Source organism: Bubalus kerabau, chromosome 5, assembly GCF_029407905.1.
Source record: "Bubalus kerabau isolate K-KA32 ecotype Philippines breed swamp buffalo chromosome 5, PCC_UOA_SB_1v2, whole genome shotgun sequence".
Lineage (NCBI taxonomy): Eukaryota > Metazoa > Chordata > Mammalia > Artiodactyla > Bovidae > Bubalus > Bubalus kerabau.
The window spans coordinates 21,608,201-21,631,714 of NC_073628.1; the positions used below are offsets into that span (position 1 = coordinate 21,608,201).

Sequence of the window (23,514 nt, forward strand, 5' to 3'; positions counted from 1 at the left end):
TGACCTTGCTGAATTCATTTATTAGCTCTAGTCATTTTTGTTGTAGATCTCTTAGGATTTTTAATATGTAGGATTTTCCTCAAATAAAGACAGCTTTCCTTCCATCTGCCTTCTCTTCTGATTGCCTAGTATCTGTTACTGAATTTGAAATTTTACGGAACACTCACAGAGTAGAGAGGAGGTCCCCAGGGAAGATAGCATGATGACTCTGGGGAGGCAAGGCCTGCCAATTGGAGCAGGGGTGGCAGAAAGAAACAAGGAGTCATACATTAGAGGGTAATGAGTTTGGACTCATTTATTCACTTTGCAAAATACTGGGATGAAGGAACTGTCATGAGAAAGCCATGTCCAATTTGATGGTAGGGACTTAGTTTTTCTGTTTAAAATTTTTTTTATTGATGTTCAATTGTTTTGCAATGTTGTGTTCATTTCTGCTGTGCAGAAAGCTGAGTCAGATATATACATATACACACACACACACATACATACATATATCCCCTCCCTCATAAACCTCCCTCCCACTTCCTGGTGATTGAGACTTTGATAGCGAGTCAGAAGATGTGTTATTGTTGAGCTTCTTTCAGAGAAATTGAACAACACACTCCAGTATTTTTTACTTTGTTCCCTGAGGAGATGGTTTATTCCCTTCCCATTAATTTGGATGTCCTTTTCTGCTGGGCAATGGGTGGTACCCCACCCCTTCCAAGTGAAGGTAGGGAAACAGTGACTTGAGGGCAGCCAGGTGAACAATCAAGAAACGAATCAGCAGTCAGGCTCGATGCAGGATGCAGGATGCTTGGGGCTGGTGCACTGGGATGACCCAGAGGGATGGTACGGGGAGGGAGGTGGGAGGGGGGTTCAGGATGGGGAACACGTGTACACCCGTGGCAGATTCATGTTGATATATGGCAAAACCAATGCAATATTGTAAAGTAAAAAAAAAATGTCAAAATCTATTAAAAAAAAAAAAAGAAGGGCTTGAGTCCATGAGTTTATCTGCCGATACAGCAGTAATTCCAAACCATAGCAACCAGGCTTCCTCCTCTCCAGTGAAAGAGCCTTTTAAATAATCGCTCATTATTTAACACGCAATGGCTATATGGCTATGTGAGCTGTTATCTGTTTATGTTGACTATTAATAAATGATTAGACCATATTGTGTGGGTTTTAATAACTCCATAGGAAGGCAAGTGTGGCCAGGAGGTGAAATCTCAAGCAATTACACATGCATAAGTTGAGTTATGTTTTTTTTTTTTTTTTCTAACACACAGAAGCTGTTCACTTACAAGTGAATTAAACACACAGGCCTGCTGCCCTTGCTTGGGATTCTGGCCCTGCAAAGAGAAGGCACGCACAGCAGATGCTAGGTTCCTGGTGGGAAGAACCTGTGGGAAGCAGACATGGCAGGATCTGCCCAAGGCAAGAGCTGCTGTTGGCTAGGCTGGATGCATTGCATTACGCCTTGGCTGAAAACCCCCGTCGGGACAGGAATGTTGACAGTCATGGTCATATCTGTGTGAGGCCAACCAGCACTTTTAAAATGTATTCTTCTAAATCAGCCTTGAAATAGGACTGGCCTGCTTGACTGCCCCGCCTGCTCCCCCAAACTGGCCTGCTTGACTGCTTTCCAGCTGAGACCCAGGAAGCCACACTGCACCCCTTACAGACCTGCCCTTCCCCATTCTAGCCAAACAGGTGAGAGGCTATTGGAAAATCAGGATTAGAGTGTCAGCCAGGGAGCTTCTTGATGAACTCTGCTCTGGGAGGTCAGCAGAAGCAGAGTAAGCACCACAGGCTTCGGCCACAAAATGGAAATGGACTCAAATCATTTTCTTGTCAGCAAGGATTTTCAAATCAATATCAAGCCTCTTTGCTACATTCTTATTCTTTTTCTTCTTTTCTTGCTGTCTGTTGAGGGCGATGATGAATTTCCTTCTCCAGGTAGCTGTAGAGATGAAGTTTTTATACTTTCATTAGGTACCGGGGTGCCCTGGCCACACCCATCCAGGTAAGAACGCAGCACTCCGGGGGGGTCAGCCTGACCCGGGGCTCTGCAGCACTGGTCATTGTCTTTTCTCTTTGCTATGAGGGGGTCAACTCCACATTTCCTGCCTCTCGCTCCAATCTGGAAACTACTGACCTTCCCTAGGATGCTGTAAGGAAGAACGAGGGCAGGTATATGACTGTTTCCTTTCCCGCTTTGAATTGTTTAGACAACCAGGGCTACTCAGGATCCTCTCTTACAATGCTACTAGAAAGCAGATTTGGACATAAAACAAAGTCACCCTCTAGGATGGCCATCCTAGAGGGTTCACTATAGACTCCCTCCAAAAGAAATGTATCATAAGACTGTCCCAAACATAGATCTCATGGCACCTGGGCTCCAGGAATACAGGAAGGTTCGCCTCTGTATCCCCTTCTCTTTTCATAACCAACAGGGAATGCTTGTGGAGTGATTGACAGCGAAAGATGGAGAAAAGGGTTGAGATGGGGGCAGGAGGGAGGAGATGGGTAATAGATTCCAGTGTGTCCATTCATTTATCTGGTCTTGATTGCAGCACATAGCATGCGCCAGGCACTGCAGTAGGTGTTGGGGATAGAACAGTGCCCAAGAAACAGGCTCATCCCTCAAAGAGCTTACTGATGACCTGAGGCGGGGGGCGGGGGGGGGGGGGAGTGGGCAATGAGAGAAAACAGACACACGCAGATGGTGTGCTTGAGTCCTGTGCTGGCCTGAACACAGAGGGCTGTGCGAGCTCAGATGAAGGGTGTTCAACTCCCCAGAAGTTTCTGCGCAGGTGAGATCTACGCTTGCTCTATGTGAGATGAAAGCTGGGGAGGGGAGGGATGCTGGGGCCAAGCGAACAGAATGTAAAAGCCTGGAGAGAAATGACTGTGTAGGCTGGGAGTTCCAAGTGTTCAGGGCAGGTGGGAAGAGTGTGGGGAAGAGGGTGATCAACCTTGAGGCTAGTGTGACACCCAGTCTGTAGATGATGAAGGGCCTATGAAGAAGCTGCATGGAGGATTTGGGGCACAATCCTGAGAGCAACTAGTGCAAGTGTGAAAGTGAAAGTGTTAGTCACTCAGTCCCATCCGACTCTTTGTGATCCCATGGACTGTAGCCTGCCAGGCTCCTCTGTCCATGGGATTCTCCAGACAAGAATACTGGAGTGAGTTGCCATTCCCTTTTCCAGTGGATCTTCCAGACCCAGGGATTGAACCTGGGTCTCCTGCATTGCAGGCAGATTCTTTAGCATCTGAGCCACCAGGGAAGCCCCAAGAGCAAGGGGGTGAGGGTGGGGTGGGGTTTGAAGCATGGAAGTGGCAGGATAGTACAGGCAGTTCAGTAAGTCACCCTGAACTGCACTGGGCATGAGTTGGGTTGGGAGAACTGAGCTGAATGCAGGGAGATGATGAAGGAAGATGGCAGACCCAGTGGAGGCATAGGAATGGAGAGCATCTGGCACCCGCCCCTCATCCCTAGCATCCTCCTTCAGCTTCCAGTCCAGGCAGTCATGAGGAAGAGCAGAAGACATCAACCAAGAAAGTGGATGCATCACAGAGACAGCTTTTAAGCTTGGAGGAACTTTGAAGGAGAGAGAGAAAACGCCTGCCACAGATCTCTGGAGAGCTTAGGAAAAGTAGGGAGAGACCTGCCCCGCTGAACCCTAGGGGAGGGCAGAAAGGCGATCGGCATGCAGCATGGGTGTGGGGACATTTGGGAGAAATGCAGTTCCAGTGCATCGCACACAGGGCTCAGGAGGCATGGGTGAGATACAAGCGTTGTCAAGAATGGGGAAGAGATGGCTTTGGAGAGCACAGTGGGTTCATTCATGAACTTACTGAGATGCTCCTGTTACCACAGTAACATGTCAAGGGTTTTGCAGATCTGGGAGGAGAAAAAAAAAAAAAACCCTGAGTTACAGTACTCAAAGCAAATTAGGTCACTGTTACGAGTTATTAATTTTAATGCATTAAGAAAAGTGTGCAAGGGGGGAGTGAAGGGTTTGTGTATGTGTTTTTTTTTAAACACAGCAAATGAGAAACAGCAAAAAGTACAACAATAATTATGCTGAAAGCAAAAGTGAAGTGTTCCATAAAATGTAAGAAATGAACAAATTACACGCCCCTCCTCCCCCTCTCCCCACCTCCTCCCCATCCCCTTCCCCCTCCTCCTCCCCTTCCCCCCTCCTCCTCGTTTCTCTCCTTCCCCTCTCCTCCTCCACCCTCCCTCCTGTGTAGTTACGGGTGGGTGAGGTGGGGGTGGGGGCCCCCCACAGCCTCTCACGCGATAATGAGCTCTCCGTTCCCATCTCTGTGCACACTGTGGGACATTGCTTAAGCCAAGCTGAAATTCAGGGCCGGAGAGAGGGCACAGAGGGGCATTTTTCTGGGCTGAGTTATGTTTAGTGCAGAATCGCTCTCAGGCAAATGTGCAGTCTGATGAGGGGAAATTGGAAGCCATGAATAGATTCTCCAGGAACTTTCATACCCAAGGGGACTCCAGGCAGGCTGCTTTTTTGGTTTCTGGGCCTGGCTGACTCACTCTGCAGCCTACTTCCCTGATGGGGCTCCGGGTCCCCCCGGGTGCGAATCTGGGTCATGTGTCTCTCCAGCTTGGACCGGCCTGGTGCGCCTTTGTTCTGTCTCATTTGGCTTCCCTTTTGTTGCTGCATTTGTTTGTTTTTTATCATAGTCAGTTCTGCTCTGCATTTTTGGGGGCAAGTCAGAAAATGTCATGTTCCAGATGATGCCGCACGTGGAACTGACCTCCCTTTCTACACATAAAGTCTCCCTCTCCCCCTGCTCCTCTGACCTCTTCCTGAACACGCCCTCTCCACCCAGCCACACGTTCCCCTGTTGCTCCCTGTCCTGGTGGTGATCACCAGTCAGACCGTGTCCTCTGGAGGATCTTCTCTCTCCAGGGTCACTCATTCCACAAACAGATACTCTGCGATTTGAGGACACATGGAAGGACTCGGGGGATGACAAAGGCAGCTCTTATGTGAATATTGCTGGAGATTCAGGCAACAGAGGGCCAGGCCGGGGCGGGGAGTGTGGGAACCGTGACATCGTGGTTTCTGTTCTACCTGTTGTTAGGTGGCTGGAGTAAAAGTCATGTCCACATTTTCCTGTAAAAGTAGTCCAAACGGAGAGTGGTCAAAGAAGAGCTCATTTTTCATTGTTTAAAATAGTGTTTGTATTTATGATAAAGAGAGAAAGAAAAATGTGAGCCTGGTGGGTTCTCACAGATATGATCGAGCTCATACCTAGCATTGCTAAGTAGGTACAGATCCAGAATAGTGGGTATAGTTGAATAGTACCTGTCAATATATAAGTGTGTGTGCATGCCTGGTGTGCTAAGTCGATTCAGTTATGTCCAACTCTTTGTGACTCTATGGACTGTAGCCCACCAGGGTCCTCTGTCCATGGGATCCTCCAGGCAAGTATACTGGAGTGGATTGCCATTCCCTCCTCTAAGGAATCTTCCTGACCCAGGGGTCAAGCCTATGTCTTTTATGCCTCCTGCATGGGCAGGCGGGGCATTTACCACTAGTGCCACCTGGGAAGACTGTGTGTACGGGCGGGCATAAATCCAGCCAATATTTGAGTAGTCACTGTGTCCCAAGTATGCAGTGTGTGTGTGTTTGTGTGTGTATGTGTCTGTGTGTGCATGTGCATGCAGCTGCATGCATGTTCCATGTGCTGCATTAGGGAGCTTTCCTTTCAGTAATTTGTATGACCCACTTCTCATGTCTTTAGTACTTTCTGGACACTGGTAGAGAAATCAGATTTTTTTTTTCCCAGAAGCTAATTTACCTTGTGAGTGGAAAGTTCCATTTTAATTGATTCCATCTTTCATGATCCAAGTAAACTATAATCTCAGCTCAGTGGTCAATATTTTGGCTACTCGGTCCCTCAGCCTTGAGCACACAGCTGGGGCAGGCAGAGAGGCGCCGTCATGGTGCAGGAGGAAAGGGGAAAAGAGCTCAGGGTAGTAATCTGCTTTTGATTTTTTTTTTCCTTCCTTCTCCAACACCCTCTCTCAAATCCACTAAAACAGGGGGAAATCCGTAACGATTAGAAAAACTTCCGACTGAGTCCTCTTTCTCCACTGGCTTTCATTTTTTCCCCCACCCTCTTTAGTATTCAGAAGCCACCCAAACATCAGAGGTTTCCACGAGGCTCGGCTGTGCTCAGCATCCCAACCACAGAAAGGGAAGGGAAATTCTCACTGGAGATTTTGCCGTTCCTTTCAGGGCAGTGCCAGGTGGCTTCTGTCACATCCCAGACCTAATTCTTGCAGCAAGTCACTAGAGCAGTGAAGCCAAGAGCCGAGCGCCTTCTGCTGAGGCAAAGAGGGCGTGCAGAGATGTGAATTAAGTGGGGAGCAGCCCCTGACTGGACACGGTACCCAGGGAGCCTCTCAGCTGTTCCTACAGAGCCGTGGATCTCCCTGGACAGAACCTGGGGAGATGGACTTCAGGGCAGCCCTACAGGAGCTGCTGCTGCTGCTGCTGCTGCTGTTGTTAAGTCGCTAAGCCGTGTCTGACTCTTTTGCAACTCCATGGACTGTGGTCGGCCAGGCTCCTCTGCCCATGGGATTCTCCAGGCAAGAATACTGGAGTGGGTTGCCTTTTCCTCCTCTATCTTCCCCACCTAGAGACTGAACCCATTTCTCTTGCATCTCCTGCAGTGGCAGGCAGGTTCTTTACCACTGATCCATCAGGGAAGCCCACAGGGAGCCGATGGGCCACCAAATGACAAGAAAATACTCACATCAGCCCAACTAGGTTCAGTGATGAGCCTGGGCTCTATTCTATGTATGACTTTCACTGTACAGCCTCCTAGTTATTTGTCTCCCCGTCTTTCGGAAGACTAAACTGAATTGCTTAGCTGAGGTGGCACTGACTAGTGGGCGGTTGATCCAGATTTCAAACCCAGGTGCGCCAGGCTCCTCCTCTTCACAGCAGATGGGCAGGCTGGGCCTTCAGTGCTGCCTCCCAGGGTCTGCTCTGCTCCGTTCCCAGGGCCTGATGTGAGTGTGGATGAGGAGTGGGAGGACGGGGACGGGCATGCAAGGTTGGGGTTGAAGAAAGGACATGGGTAGGAGAAACAGCATCCTCAGCCCCCTGTGACCACGTACAGGACAGATGATGCCTCTGGACACAGATGTATGAGAGCCAGGTGACCTCAGCCTGGCAGAGAGCCCTGTTCTGTGACCACTGCAGGTACAAAGAGGAGGGAGCATTTGGGCAGGTACAGGGCCAAAGGGGAGGAGAAGGCAGGAGCAGTGCCCACCTGGTGGGGAGGCGCCAAGGCATCACCACCTAGAGCCAAAGAGCAGGGGGGCAGATGGGTCAGTGAGAGGGGCAACAGGTGGTTTTAATGCTGATTCCCTGGTGGTGACTCCAACTCCGGGAGGTCCGTGGTCTGGGGCCCTGAGGAGGGTGGAGCTGGGGAACCGGAGGTCATTAACAGCAGGAGGACATGATGCCAAGGAGAGGGCAGGTAGGTGGGCTCCCAGGCGGTGGCATCTGCTCTCTAGCTCAACCCTCCTGCTGCACTCAGCTTGGGCCTGACCGCCTCCTCCATCTAATCTCTAAATCCCCACTCTGCCTCAAGCGACTCTGTGACTCCGGGCCCGTGTTGGGGGGCAGCTGCTGACTTTTTCCGCTCTCTTCTCCATCCCTCCCCATTCCCAGGCGCCTGTCACTGCCTGGCCTGCCTCTGGCTGGCAGCCTCCTCACACGTGTGGGAGGGGGGCCTCTCACCTGTCAGGACACATGGTCATGCGCGTTAAATCCAGGGCACTGACAGCCCAGGAAAAGGGCAGGAGAGCCTTCCAGTCCCCAGTGGATTGTGATGGTGTGTGGCAGGAGGAGAGATGGCAGAGGGGCACCGGCCAGACCTTTCCAAGAGTTTCCAGGATGCTGTAAACCCTCGCCCTTTTCTCTCGTGGAAGGAGAGAGCGGGGAAGAGGAGCAGAGATCTCTCTAGAATAGTCTCTTTCAAGAACACAGACATCCTTTCCCTTTGCCATAAGGGCACAGCACCCAGGTGTATTCACTATTTCTTCCCTGGCTCCTCTGCACACACACACACACACCAGACACACACTAACACACACACACACACACACACACACACACACACAGTCACATTGAATATCCATGCTATTGGAAAGTGAATCAGGCTAATAACAACTTCCTCTACCTGCAGGAAAACTAACCAGGAGGAGTGGGGGGACAGGGGTGAGTGTCAAAGGGGTGGGGCATGGGCATCTCGTGTCACCACCATCATTGGCGGAGATGCAAGTGAGCAGCCACATTTGCTTGAAGAGACAGGGATTCTAATGGAGCCAAGCTACCCCTTTATCTTTCCATTCTCCCAAATCCCCCAGTGGCCCTGCCTTAAAATAAATGTCACTCTGGGGCCAGTTTCTGAGAGGAAGTAAACAGAGGCTGAAGAACAGTCGTAGGGCTGGTGTATGAAGCCACATGTGTTCCTTATTGCAAATAAGCAAATATAAGAATGACATAAAATTAATGGGCGTTTGACTTCCCACATGCCTGGAGATCTTTTCTATTTTAGATCCCAATCTTTTTTTTTTTTTTTTCCACTGAGCAAATATTTTTGGAGGGCTTGTTAAGTGCCTGGTGCTCCAGTAGGTGCTGGAAGAGAGCTCTCTGAAGGTTGTAAACAGGACAGCGAGCCTAACCTGTGCTGCGGAAGATCACTCTGCAGTGAGGAGAAGGGATGAGCCGCAAGAGGGTCAGGAAAGCCAGCTGGGGGGATTCATCCAGGTGAGGAAGGAACGGGTGTAGGAAATAGGTCCAGTGAATGCACGCACCCCTTGCAAGAAGTTTGGAAACAGAGTAGAGAAGGTGGCTAGGTAGCTGCAGAGGAATCCAGGGTAAGGAGAGGGGTGCTGTTGCCACTGCTTTTTGTTTTTAGGATGGAGAAGACTTGCACATGTCTTAATCCTGTTTGTACAAGGGGAGAGGGTAAAACTGACAGGGCACGGTCCCTAGAAGTGGAAGGAAGGGACCCATGGCACAGATGGAGGGATAAGCCATGTATGGGTCGTGGCCATTTTTCCTGTGTCCTAAGTGGAAATGTGGAGAGGGTGAGCACAAAGTCCAGATGAATGGGGCATTAAGAAAACACTTCTCTGTTGACTTCTATTTTGTCTGCGGAGTTAGGAGAGCTCCTCTGCTACACGAGGGAGCCAGGGAAGCAGTAGTACATTTTGGGAAGCATGGAGGAGACGGGATTTAGCCTTTGTGGAGGCTGGGAGACAGACCTGATCAAGAGGCTTGCAGATGGTGGGACAGTCAGTGGAGGCTGGAGGTCATGCATTAAGATGGGGTCAGTTGAGAAATATAGCTCCATTTGACTACAAATGGAACCAGTGGGGTGTTGTGGTGATTTGGTCTAGAAACTCTCTTTTAAAAATCATTTTTAAAAGATTTGTTTTATTTGGCTGTGCTGGGTCTTAGTTGCAGCATACAGGATCAATTCCCTAACCAGGGATTGAACCTGGGCATTCTGAGCACAGAGTCTTAGCCACTGGATCGCCAGGGAAGTCTCTAGCCTAGCAACTCTCAGCACCCAAGAATTGGGCACAGGGTAAGCGCAGCGGGTGACATGATGGGGTCTCATGCATTGGGTGAGCTGGTTAGGGAAGAGAGTGGAGATGAGGGGTCTGCAGGATAAGGAGAAAGAAAGAGGCCAAAGAGGGGAAGTTTCAATAATATCCAAGAACATATCTGTCTTAGAGCACATTCTAAGCTATAGCCAAGAAAGATCAGGAAAATTAGGAAACTATGGTTAGGCAATAAAGTATCTAAATTTATTCTTTCAGAAAAAAACAAAACAAAACAAAAAAAACAGGCCATGGCACTGCCCCACAGGAACAAAGCAAGTCTTCATGGGAAAACTTCTTTAACTGGAATCCCAAATCCAGATCCAGTGGCTTAAGTCCCATGATGAAGTGAGGGTCTTTGCAATTTAGAGAGATTTCATTCAATCTTTTGTTCCTTGAAGCAGTGATTTGAGAGCTTTATTATAATGCTGTGCACTTATGGCTGTCTAATCAACAGGTCTCTTGGGTTTGCTTCTTATAGTGACCAAAAAAAGTCATCTCATAGGTATAGTCAGCAGTGAGAGAGCCTGTGTAAGGCAATAAAGCGTGAGTGTTAGGAGCAAGAGTTTTGGGGGTCATATTTCTAACCTTACCATTTATTGTCTGTTTGACTTCAAGGAAGGGGTTTACCCTTTCAGAGCTTTCATCTGTATGATAGAGAGAATGACGAGTGCTTTATGGGACTGATATGAAGACTGCATGATAGAATTAAATGATGAAATAAATGACAGTTATGAACACAGCACCCTGTCAGGCATGTAGTAATGGTTCTGTGAATGACAGTTAGTGGTAGTAGTAATATTCTTCCTGATTAAGGCAGAAGGACAAGCTAGTCTCTATGGCGCATCCCTAGGTAGCAACAACTATGACCTGCATTTGCTGTTGCCATGCCAACTGAGCTGGTCCCATGTGGTTGACACTCCACCTGCTCCAGCAGCTCCTGCCAGTCCTCCCTGGCAGGAGTCCTCCCCAACCTTACCCCCTAAAACTTTTCCACATCTACTCCGAAAGCCACGCATTCTGATTCAGCCTATCTCAGGAAAGGTGCTTCTTTTCCGGCTGGCTGTGGGAATTTAAAAAGCTTCTGCACATTAGGCCTCGATGAACTGAAGCATGTCCCAGCCACAGCAGCTTGAGCACCCAGAACAGCCGGACTGCAGCTCTGTTATCTCCCTCAGCCAGAGGAGTAGGCTCGCCGCCCACGTGTCGAGGCCTTGGGCGGTGACCTGACATCAAGGACCTGGTTAACACTTATTCTAATTGTTATTCCTCACCGTGGCTAGAACTGCCGGTGTTTAAAGGAGTTTCCATCCTCCAGATCCATAAACTTGCCCTTGGCTTATTGAGCCAACCACACTAGTTTAACAGAAGTGATTTTAATTACTCAACTGGAGCTACAAAAGGAAGTGAGGAAGGCGTGGGGGGCTGTGATCAGTGTTTAAGCAGAGGGCCGGCGTTCTCTTATCTTAGGAGCAAAACTGCTCCTGATGGCTACACCTCCCACGAGCTCTCTCCCACCCACATCACAAGAGCATCCACGCTGAGGGATCAGATGTATTGAAACCCACAGAGCTTCCATGCCTCAATTCTAAAAATTACACTTTTGTTAAGTACTCAAAGGTGTGGAAACCTAAGTTGATGTTAAAAAATTGTGTTTCCTTGGGTCTGTATACACCCCCATCTAGTGTCATAGGAATGTCTTGCTAGTCCAGCTGCCCATTCTTCACTAATGTATGTCAATCAAGACTGCACACATGTACTGCAATCCATTGGTAGTGGCTGCCTGGCATTCAGTGTAGGAAAAGATGCTGGTAAAGAACACTATGCTTGACTAGTAATGTCTGCCATGGGCACAGGATGAAGAATGGAAGTACCCTTTCTATGTATCTGCAAACCCGATCTTAGTTTACAAACCTCTGGGAGGCGGGAATGTATCGCTTTAGCTCTTCATGTAAATGTACCTAACATATATCATGAGTTATTAGTGATGATAGTGACGAATATTTATGCCAAACTGCAGTAATTTAACCAGTTTTGGTGTGGTTGTTTAGTAGCTAAATTGTGTCCAACTCTTTGCAACACCATGTACTTTTGAGCATGCCAGAGTTTGCTCAAACTGATGTCCGTTGAATTGGTGATGCCATCCAACCATCTCCTCCTCTGTCATCCCCTTCTTCTTTTGCCCTCAATCTTTCCCAGCTTCAGAGTCTTTTCCAGTGAGTCAACTCTTCCCATCAGGTAACCAAAGTATTGGAGCTTCAGCTTCAGCATCAGTCCTTCCAATGAATATTCAGGGTTAATTTCCTGATTGACTGGTCTGATCTCCTTGCAGTCCAAAGGACTCTCCCTTGACTAGTTTTAGCAGCTAAAAATCTCATGATTGCCCTCTAACCTGTAAACTTGTTCATCACCCTGTCAGAGAATAAGCAATACAGTTTACAAAATCTTCACTCCTTACACTAAAACTACTTGGATAGTCTAAAGCACTGTCATAAATATGAGACACCAAATTGTCAAAATAAATAAAGAGGGAAGTTTCGCGGTGTGGCAAATTCTCCTCTTCTCCTAAATCATGTTTATTTGCTTACTTGAAATTCACTACATGCCCTCGGCGTCCAGCAATGATTCTGAGGCTCAGCTGGACACACACTGGGGAGAGGGAACAGCCTTATAAGCAAATGAATGACAAACACCTCTTCGGCTTCAGCATCATCCATCTCACTCAAGTCGTGTGTCCTTCAGCTGCTCTGCCTCAGGTCCCTGTCATCCCCCTGAGAAGCACATATATCATCACGTGTAACCTTGTTTCTGAGATGCGTAATGCACGTGCCAGAGATCAGCGTGGAGTCTTATGAAGACCAACTTGAAGAGAGGAGTCACAGGTCCAGATTCTGCCCCTGACTCCACAGGCTGTGTAATCACAGATCCCGTGAAAGAGTTTGGCAACTACCGGAGACACAGCTGGATGGCAGGGAGAAGCAGATTCTGTCCCCACCCCCACCATCCCTGCCATCGCCTGGGGCTTCTATCATCTCATTCCGGAAACTTCACCCCAACTCTGACATCCATCTCTATGCTTAGGAGATTAGTGGAGGGCAGAAAAATGATTATCTGTTGCCACCCGAAATCATGGCAGCCTCCAAAAATCTCATACTGGAAATTGGATTGCCCCAGTTTATCATCACTCATTACCCACAAAATGTACATATATAAAGTGAAAACTGTTGTAAAGTGACTGAATATCAGGAGAAGCAGACTGGGGGAATCCATGCTTCTCTTTGAATTGGCTTGAAGCTTAAGCATCAGATATAAGGAGAAGCCAGGATGTTGGGCCAGGCCTAGTCACCTGTCTAAACCTTCACTTTCTTTTATTTCAGTTGTGAAAATGAGTAGATGGGACCAGGTGATTGCTAATGTTCTTTCAAGTTCCAAAATTTCTATTCAAGACCTAGACTCTTCCTTGGCAAAATTCCACCTAACATTCTTTCTAGGTGGACTATTCCTAAGTTGGGATGCCCCATTCCATGGTCTGTATCAGTAACTTTGTTGTTTAACTTTTTAATGAAGAGGGATAAAGTCGTCACTGAAACTTAACAGGCTGGCTTTCTGTTAATACCCTGGTCAGTTGAACATGATAAACTAATCATACAGCCAGAGGATGTTCAGAATAGTCTATCTCATGCACCTTTGCTTTCCTCTTCTTTAGACATGATTGATCCTAATGAGCGGTTCTCAAAGTGTGGTCCCAGAACCAGCAGGATCAGCATCACTTGGGAACCGATTAGAAATGCAGATTCTGGTGGTCCCCCTAGACCTACTGAATTGACACTGTGGGGGTGGACCTCAGAACTGTGTATTTTGATAAATTCTCCATGTGATCTTCAGGCATGCTAAGCCTTGGGAAACACTGATCTACGTGAGAAAAATAGCCCCTGCTGAGGGTCAGGTGATCTGAAATCTACTCCAGTTTCCCATTGACCAGCTGTAAGATCTTAAAGTACTCACACCCCATCTGGAATTCAGCTACTTTATAAGTAAACTAAGGAGAGTGACTACAGCCATGAAATGAAAGGGCACTTGCTCCTTGGAAGGAAAGCTGTGGCAAACCTAGGCAGCATATTACGGAGCAGAGACATCACTTTGCCAACAAAGGTCCGTCTAGTCAAAGCTATGATTTTTCCAGTAGTCATGTATGGATGTAAGAGTTGGATCATAAAGAAGGCTGAGGGCCAAAGAACTGATGCTTTTAAATTGTGGTTCTGGAGAAGACTCTTGAGAGTCCCTTGGACATCAAGGAGATCAAACCAGTCAATCCTAAAGGAAACCAACCCTGAGTATTCTTTGAAAAGACTGATGCTGAAGCTGAATCTCCAATACTTTGGCCACCTGATGTGAAGAGCTGACTCACTGGAAAAAAACTGATGCTGGAGGCAGAAGGAGAAAGGGGTGGCAGAGGATGAGATGGTTGGATGGCATCACCGACTCGATGGACATGAGTTTGAGCAAACTCCAGGAGATGGTGAAGGACAGGGAAGCCTGACATGCTGCAGTTCATGGGGTCGCAAAGAGTCAGACACGACAGAGCGACTGAACCACAGGAGCAAAGGATGGCTTTATTTACGTTACTCATTTGGAAGAGAAGTAGGTTACAATTCATCAGTAGGTGTAGAAGGGCTGTGAACAAGTTGAATGCATTTTTCACATGACTAGAGTTTTATTCATTCATTCAACAAGTATTTTTCCTCATCTATATGCTCAGGGTCTGGAGGATACAACAGGAAGAAGGTAGATAAAGTCTTTGCTGTCATGGAGTCTACACTCCACACTGGATTCTTTGTGATACTGTTTGATATTTACAAGCAGTTGTATGATTCATTTCAAGATTAGGTTCAGATCTCTCAAGGGATTGGGAAAATGGGAAATGCTTTTACCTAAGAGGAAGATCAGGTTATGTCAAGCATAACAAAGAATAAGTTGACTACAATGCAGCTAAAGCAATATTAGCTACCAGGACAGAACATAGGAAGAGATTTAGAAACTGTCAAGCTGGGTCTTCCCTCAGCACGGCAGAGACTTGGCTGAATGGTACTCAGGCCTCATCCAGATTATGATATTTCAATTCTGTTCTCTCCATCCGAGCCAGCCCTCCTGGCTTTTCTTGAACAAAACTGGATACTACAAAGAGTAAAGCAAAGCCTCTATTCCCTGAGCTCTTTTCCAGAATCATAACTGGCAGCTCAGTTGGTAAAGAAGCCACCTGCAATGCAAGAGACCCCGGTTCCATTCCTGGGTCGGAAAGATCCCCTGGAGAAGGGATAGACTACTCACTCCAGTATTCTTGGGCTTCCCTTGTGGCTCAACTGGTGAAGAAACCACCTGCAATGCAGAAGACCCGGGTTCAATCCCTGGGTTGGAAAGATCTCCTGGAGAAGGGAAAAGCTACCCATCCCAGTATTCTGGCCTGGAGAATTCCATGGACTATATAGTCCATGAGGTCACAAAGAGTCAGACATAACAGAGATTTTCACTTTTACTACCATCTGAGGGACTTGCCATGTGGCAGTAGTGGTAAAGAGCCTGGCTGCCAATGCAAGAGACATAAGAGATATGGGTTTAATTCCTGGGTCAGGAAGATCTCCTGGAGAAGGAAATGGCTACCCACTCCAGCATTCTTGCCTAGAAAATTCCATGGACAGAGGAGCCTGGTGGGCTACAGTTCGTGGGGTTGTAAAGAGTCGAACACAACTGAAGTGACTGAGCATGCGTGCACTACCATTTGAGATACGAGCCCAGTGAGAATAAATAAATGATCATCAGATAGTTGGACCCCAGGACCAATTTTCAGGAGGATTTTAATCCTTAGCCACTATCATTGACAAGCAGCTGCTTTTTTCTTTTCTCTTCAATCCAAAGCTAAAATTCAATTTCCTAAATTTTATGAAAAGAAATGAAAAATGTGCTGGGGGGAAAAGAGTAGCTCGGGAGAGTTTTTGGACTTCAAAACCCTCAAAAATCTTTTAATGATTTAAGTATAAAGGAATCAGAAACATACTGATGAAATTCCCCTTGATATCCACATGGTGCTTACAAATTCTGGAGGGAAGTTTTCAGCAATGAAATCTTTTTTTTTTTTTTTTTTTTTTTATCAAACCCAAACCATTTGAGATGCCTGGTGAACTCCAATATGGTGCGATCATATCTTTTCTCATAACAGTCCCTTCTCCCCAAAGGCAGAAGGGGAGGGAAAAGCCTAATTAAAGAGCATTGGTTTTTAAGGTCAGAGTCCTGTGGGAAGCGGGGAGGGGTTGGGGGTGGAGGTGGGGTGAGATGTCAGGTTGTCATATGCTGAGTTGTTTGTGGTGTTTACACTGACCCACAAGTGTGCCATGGATAGACAAGATCAAAAGGTAATCATCTAATCTTCTGCTACTTTTCAACCTACAGTTGGCAAGAATTGTTGCATCCTAAGTTCAAAAACAGCAAATTTCCAAGCTGTCATAATATTGAGGTCTCAGGTGTATTGCTTGCTCTGCATAATTAATTGTAAAGTGATAATTTGTACACTGAGATATTTTCCTTCAGACGTGAAAGTGGAAGTCTCTGCATCTTTGCCTCTGGTGGGCAGAAGAAAAAGTGAAGTGGTATGTGCTATCCAGAACTGACAGTGCCTCTCCTTTAACTGAGGCCAGCTGATAAGGGGCTTGGAGGGTCTTCAGCTGCCTAGGCCCTGACACCTACCCACTGTGAACCCCACCCACTGCTCTCCAGATCTCCCTCATTCTTGAAGATTGTCCCAGCAAGTGTATTCATCTCTGGTGTCCTTCCCTCTGGATTCTGGCAGCCCCCACAGTCTCTGTGTATAATGTATGCCTGAATGTGTACTCTCGGTAATTCTTTTGGAGTTTATTGTGTTTGTAAACTCTCTGAGAACAGAAACCAGGCCTCATAATTCTGTGTCTTCCAAATCACCCTGCAGAGTCCTAAGAATATAGCGGCACTTGATATATACTTGCATTAGCTTGACTGCTGTGACAAACAACTCCTGAGTCTCAGCACCCTACAGCAAGAAATACTGACCTCTTAGTATCATTGCAAGGGCTTCCCGAGTGGCTCAGATGGTAAAGAAACTGGCTGAAGTGAGGAGACCTGGGTTCAATCCCTGGGTCAGGAAAACACCCTGGAAAAGGGAATGGCTACTCATGCCAGTATTCTTGCCTGGACAATCCCACGGACAGAGGAGCCTGGCGGGCTACAGTCCATGGGGTCACAAAGAGGCGGATACAACTGACCGACTAATAGCAGCAACACCAGTATCATCACAGGGGACTGCGGGTTAGATGTGTCTGTACTCCATGCAACTGCGTTTTAGGGCCTTGGGCAAAAGAGTAGCATCTCTCTGAGACATTCCTTTCTCATGACAGAGGGCAGAAATTGACCAAGCCAGATGAGACACCTAGGGTCAAAGCATCTGCCCACACGTGGCGTACCTCACGTTCTTTCATATTCCATCAGCTAAAACAGGTTGTAAAGCAAAGGCCGGTGCAAGCCTGATGAAGGGATGAAGACGGAAACTCCGCCTTGAGGAAGCACTATGTGTCACATGGCAAAGGGAGGAGGGGACCAAACCATGGGGATCAGAATGCAGCCTGCCACAATGCTGCTGATGGATTGTACGTGGGGTGGGGGGAGCTGACCTCCTCTTCATGAGTGTGGATGGATGTGTTGCCTGGTAACGAGCCCCCTCTAATGCACGCATGTAGACATCCAATCACAGGGACCCCTCCTCAGCTTTGCAGCCCTGAGGACCCATGCACCCCCTGCTCTGCCCGGCTGCTTCCTGTGTTCCTCTGTCAGTGCTTAGGTGGTGATCTCTTCCCAGGCAGACTTAGAAGGAGGTACTTTTTCTTACAGAAGTATTCTTTGGGCTTCATTAACAGAAACTGACTCCAGTGGTCTAAAGTCATAAAAAATTTTGCTCACATAACCAAAAATGCAGCGTTGGGCACTATCGAATAAAGCCTCTGGATCTACTTTTCCATCTTTGTCTTAGTCCCTTTTTTCATGGATTGGCTTTTTCCCCAAGCAGGCCTCCTTCCCAACCATAAGATAGCTGCCAGCATCAACCTTGGCAACATGATTCAGGCTTTACATCCAGGGAGAGACAGTGTGTGGGCTTTCCATCACTCTCATAAGAGTGAGATGAGTTTCCAAACACCTCTCAGCAGTCCTTCCTTGCATCTTGTTGATCCAAAGAGGGCCACTAGCCCAGTTCTGAACTGGTGACTTGTCAGGGAATTGGACAGCCCTCAGACCCACTGGAGAAGGCAATGGCACCCCACTCCAGTACTCTTGCCTGGAAAATCCCATGGACGGAGGAGCCTGGTGGGCTACAGTCCATGGGATTGCGAAGAGTTGGACACGACTGAGCGACTTCACTTTCACTTTTCACTTTCATGCATCGGAGAAGGAAATGGCAACCCGCTCCAGTGTTCTTGCCTGGAGCATCCCAGGGACGGGGGAGCCTGGTGGGCTGCCGTCTATGGGGTCGCACAGAGTCGGACACGACTGAAGTGACTTAGCAGTAGCAGTCAGACCCACCAGGCTCACCCAGGGAACTGATTGTTTCCCTATCGAGCATTGCCATTATTCAGTGAAGGAGAAATGGAATGGATCTTAGACAGTGTCCTGTGTTTCCCAGCCATAATTGGACAGTCTGGTGTCACTTGCAGTCATTATTGATCCAGATAGCTCATGGAGAAAGGACATTGGAAGATGGGTGAGATGAGCTCAGTCTTCCCAGTTCCTGTGCCGTATGTTGTATCCACATTTGAATCTCACTGGATGGTTATGGCCAGAGGTGCATTCTAAATTTCACCTGCCTGCCAGCCACTCCTGTTAACTATGTTTGCTTGGCTGAGAGTCTTTTCCAGCCAGCTGGTGGTCCCCTAAGGGTTGCTTCTTGTGCCTGCTTTGACTGATTGGTGCACCCCATGTGTCACGACTCAGCACCCCGTAGCATGTCATCATGATGAAATGGTGCTGGTAGTCATGACAATGAGAGAAGTTCATCACTAGGTTCCGTTGTCACTTCAAGTCTCTCCTGGCTATGCTTCACCTGCCACACCCGTGGGAATGAAGAGAGATGACTGGTAATTAGGCTGCTATAGCGGGGATGCTCCATGGTGCCTCAGAGTCGAAAAAAAGACCCTGGAAGCATAATGAATGGCAGGGGCAGAAACCTCACAGCTACACAGTGTGAACTCCAGGAAGAAGGTGAAGTGCCTGGCCCTATTTCTGCTCATCAGGCTCTTATTCCAGACTAACAGATAGGCTGGGTTATTTCTATATTGCAGCTCGTGGCGGGTTGCCTATCGTGTGTGTGTGTGTGTGTGTGTGAGACAGAGAGAAAGAGAGAGATGTCCTCCTGGTTGACACGTGTGTGAGAGATGCTCAGCACTGGGGCCAGTGAAAGTGCCGCAATCTTCGCACATACTCGCTGGAGGAATGTGAGATGGGAGGGGGTGATCAGTGTGAGAGAAGTGAAGAAATAGCTCAGACAGTGACAGACAGGGTCCAGAGAGGTGAAGAGAGGGAGAGGCGGGGAGGGAAGACTGGCTGTAGATACCTGTGGGCCTCACCTTTACATCCTGAGAGTCACGCTGGGCTGCGCCAATTGCTTGAGGTGTGGGTTGCCAGCACATCTCCGGGGAAAGTAGCCATGCTACTGGCGGCCGTGCTTTCGTCCGATCTTGTCTTTTTGAAAGGAGAGCTGGTCTCCAGACTGGTCTCCTGGAGTTCTGACTCACTTCATCTAGGCTTCTGGACCCCACCCTGCTCCCACCACGGCTCTGAATGATTGGGACTACTCTCTGGGTGCCTGGGGCTGGAAGCAGCTCTCCGGGCTTCTTTGCTGGTCTCTACTGAGTCATCTCACCATCCCCTGGGGCCAGTATGTAGTGTCCAAGTGTCTGTATGCTACTGGGGAAGAGTGGAGAGATAGTTCCAGAAAGAATGATGTGTCTGGTGGTGAAAGTAAAGCTCGATGCTGTAAAGAGCAGCACTGCACAGGAACCTGGGTTGTTCGGTCCATCAATCAAGGTAAATTGGACATGGTCAAGCAGGAGATGGCGAGAGTGAGCATCGACATTTTAAGAATCAGTGAATTAAAATGGATGGGAATGGGCGAATTTAATTCAGGTGACCATTTTATCTTCTACCATGAGCAGGAGTCCCTTAGAAGAAATGGAGTAGCCCTCAGAGTCAACAAAATAGTCCAAAATGCAGTACTTGTGTGCGATCTCAAAAATGACAGAATGATCTCAGTTCATTTCCACTGGGGCAGAAGAGGACATTCCTTCATAATAATCTGTCTGCCATGCCACCCACACCTCCCACCCCCACCACTTCTGGGGGGCTTGTGCGCATGTCGAATCCTTCCTCTTGGGGCAGGGAGGAGTGGGGCCAACAGAAATCTGGCCCGAGCCTTCCCTTCTCTGGCTGTTGATGGCCAGAAGGGCGCAGAAGTAATTTAATGGCTGGGCAGCCTTAGTGCTAGAATGCCCCGCTGGTCCCTGCACCAGAACCCTCATCGGATTGGGCCATATGGAAGCTTCACCAGCAGATGCACTGGCCGCATCCCTCTGTCTGCAAAATCTCCATTAGGTTTTTTAATTAGACAAATGTCAGTGTTTTATCCGGGATGAGAAACTGTTTTCTGAGGCTGGCAGCGGTGTTGCTTTCAGAACAGCCGCTCAGCACAAGGGCTGCCTTTCCTCGGGGGCCGCCTTCCCCCTTTGGGGCTCCTACTTGGAGAGGAAGGGTGGGTCATTGTTGACATCGCCTGTACCCCGAGCTCTGTCATCCCTTGGAACTTCCTGCTCTCGTTGCTTCCCCTCCCCTCCCCTTCACCCCACCTCCTTCTGATCACAGTAGGCCCCATCCCCTGCCTCCGAAGAGGATAAAATACAGGAAGAGGGACTTGGTGGCCCAGGACAGTTGTAGAGGGAATTGTAAAGCCCAGCCTTCCTTCTTCCTGGCTGTTGGAACACATATCTTTCTGTCTCGCTCACTGCCAAACCCAAGGGTCCAGTGCAAGCCCCTCCTGGGCTCCTTTTGCTAATGACACCATCTGATAGCAAGCACGTGCCATCAGAGGAGCCACCGCCACCAGCTGAGTGGGACTGGAAATGTTGAACACTTCGTGCATTCCATCAGCAGTGTACAAACACTGTTTGCTGGGAAGACGGGTGTGTTGTGGCCAATGTGGAGATTGGCTCGTTGGGGCTTAAGCCAAGCCCAGTCGCCTTTTTAGGTGCGTGATGTTGACTCTTGGAGAGGCTGGAAAACTTGCCCAATTTCATCATCCACAAAATGGAGACATTATATTTATCACATGGGCTTGTTCTAAGATTTGAATGGGTTTTGTTGTTGACATGACTTAGTCACGTCCCCTGCTTTGCAACCCCATGGACTGTAGCACGCCAGGTTCCTCTGTCCTCCACTATCTCCCTGAGTTTGCTCAAATTCATGTCCAGGTTCCTATGCCATATTGTTCCTGATAGCATTGGACTTAACTTCAGTTGCCCTCTGCTCTTCCCCAGGAGCACATTGGACACCTTCTAACCCGAGGGGGCTCATCTTCCAGTGTCATATATTTTTGCCTCTTCATACTGTTCATGGGGTTTTCAAGGCAAGAATAGTGAAGTGGGTTGCCATTCCCTCCTCCAGTGGAGCACGTTCTGTCAGGACTCTTCACTATGACCTGTCGTCTTGGGTGGCCCTGCCCAGCATGGATCAGAGCTTCATTGAGTTACACAAGCCCCTTTGCCACCACAAGCCTGTGATCTATGAAGGAGTATGCCTGAATTTATGGAAATTCTTCACCAGGGACCTAGGTTTTTGTAAGTCCTTAGTAAGGAGTGGGTAGCAAGATTTATCATGAAAATGACCACAAGTCTGTGTAGGCGTCTCAGCTCCTGGTTATGTTCCTTGTCATCCAGACCTGATCAAGGATTTGAAGACTTCTCTCCTTGCCAGCCAGCAACTCCAAAAAGGCCTTATGATCCCCCAGTCACCCCTTCTCTCCAAAGTACTCCTTGGTTGACCCCTTCTTCTTTTAAGTGAGGGCCTTTATACCTGGGACTGTGTGTCCATCAAACAGCTGCCCCCTTTCCCTTCCTGAGCAGGAAAAGCCCACATCCACAGAGGATGTTTCAAAGCCTGACTGCTTCTGGGAGTGCAAGATTGAACCATATGTCAGTTCCAAGATGTACACACACCATAAAAAAAGGATATCTGGTGATAGACTCGGGGCTCAGTTAGGTTTGTTGCTTTGAGCTCAGGTAGACAATTTAGGGTGATTTTAATGACTCTGAAATGTTTTATCTTTTACAACCCCTGGAACTGCCGCTCCACAACCTTAACAAATTGCCAGCTTTCCATCCCTCTCTCCCTGTCATCTTCAGTTAATGCAAGGTCCATTAGGACTTGAGAAACTTATTATTGCAATAAAAAAATATACCCTACCCATATCACAGACCATATATCTGAATCTCGCCTAACACCCGCCATGGGATTAATACATATTTTAAGCAAATGTTTTACAGTGGCGATGCTGCAGATCCCTGCACAGCCATTCCCACCAATGCTGAGACAATAGGAGCAAAAGGTCATCTATGGGGTCAGGGTGCTGCCTCTCCTGGGTTTTTGGAGACCAAAGCGCATCCCCCCACTCCTCTGGGAGACGGGGACCATCATAACCTCAGTCAACAGAGCCCATTCGAGTTGTACATTATCCCAAGGGTTGGTGTCTGTGCTCAGGGTGTGTGTCTGAACTTACATCACCATCTTGTCAATGGAATCACACCCTGGGAGCTAGCGCTTAGCAGGCACTGAAGATGCAGTTTCCACCTTCACCCTGCAGACACCCCGGGTGCACTATGAACTGTAGCTGGTGTTTTCTGTACCTACAAAGAGTCCTTCAGGACTACAAAGAGTTCTTGCTTGAAGGAAATATCAGGCGAGAGAAGAGGTCTACACTCAATCCCACATCTGTATACCTGTGATGGAAAAAGCCCACAGGTGGGACCTGGGCTTTAGTACCACAACCCCTACTAACTCCTCCCTCTCATCCTAACCTCCTCCCTGCCCTACCAGTGCTCATTTCTACTGCAGAAATGAGCACCTACTTCAGTTCAGTTCAGTTCAGTTGCTCAGTCGTGTCCGACTCTTTGCAACACCATGAATCACAGCACGCCAGGCCTCCCTGTCCATCACCAACTCCCGGAGTTCACTCAGACTCACGTCCATCGAGTCAGTGATGCCATCCAGCCATCTCATCCTCTGTCGTCCCCTTCTCCTCCTGCCCCCAATATCCCTCCCAGCATCAGAGTCTTTTCCAATGAGTCAACTCTTCACATGAGGTGGCCAAAGTACTGGAGTTTCAGCTTTAGCATCATTCCTTCCAAAGAAATCCCAGGGCTGATCTCCTTCAGAATGGACTGGGTGGATCTCCTTGTCCAAAGGACTCTCAAGAGTCTTCTCCAACACCACAGTTCAAAAGCATCAATTCTTCAGTGCTCAGCCTTCTTCACAGTCCAACTCTCACATCCATACATGACCACTGGAAAAACCATAGCCTTGACTAGATGGACCTTTGCTGGCAAAGTAATGTCTCTGCTTTTGAATATGCTGTCTAGGTTGGTCATAACTTTCCTTCCAAGGAGTAAGTGTCTTTTAATTTCATGGCTGCAGTCACCATCTGTAGTGATTTTGGAGCCCCAAAAAATAAAGTCTGACACTGTTTCCACTGTTTCCCCATCTATTTCCCATGAAGTGATGGGACCGGATGCCATGATCTTCGTTTT

General features: G+C 48.1%; 1 long non-coding RNA gene across 1 annotated transcript; it reads right to left on the minus strand.

Annotated features, from left to right (window-relative positions):
- Positions 1-1,950: 1,950 nt before the first annotated feature.
- Positions 1,951-4,761, minus strand: LOC129653691 (uncharacterized). Its single transcript, XR_008715207.1, has 3 exons — positions 4,493-4,761; positions 3,844-3,889; positions 1,951-2,153 (listed from the first exon to the last, which is right to left on the minus strand). It is a non-coding gene; the product is annotated as an uncharacterized LOC129653691 (long non-coding RNA).
- Positions 4,762-23,514: the final 18,753 nt, after the last annotated feature.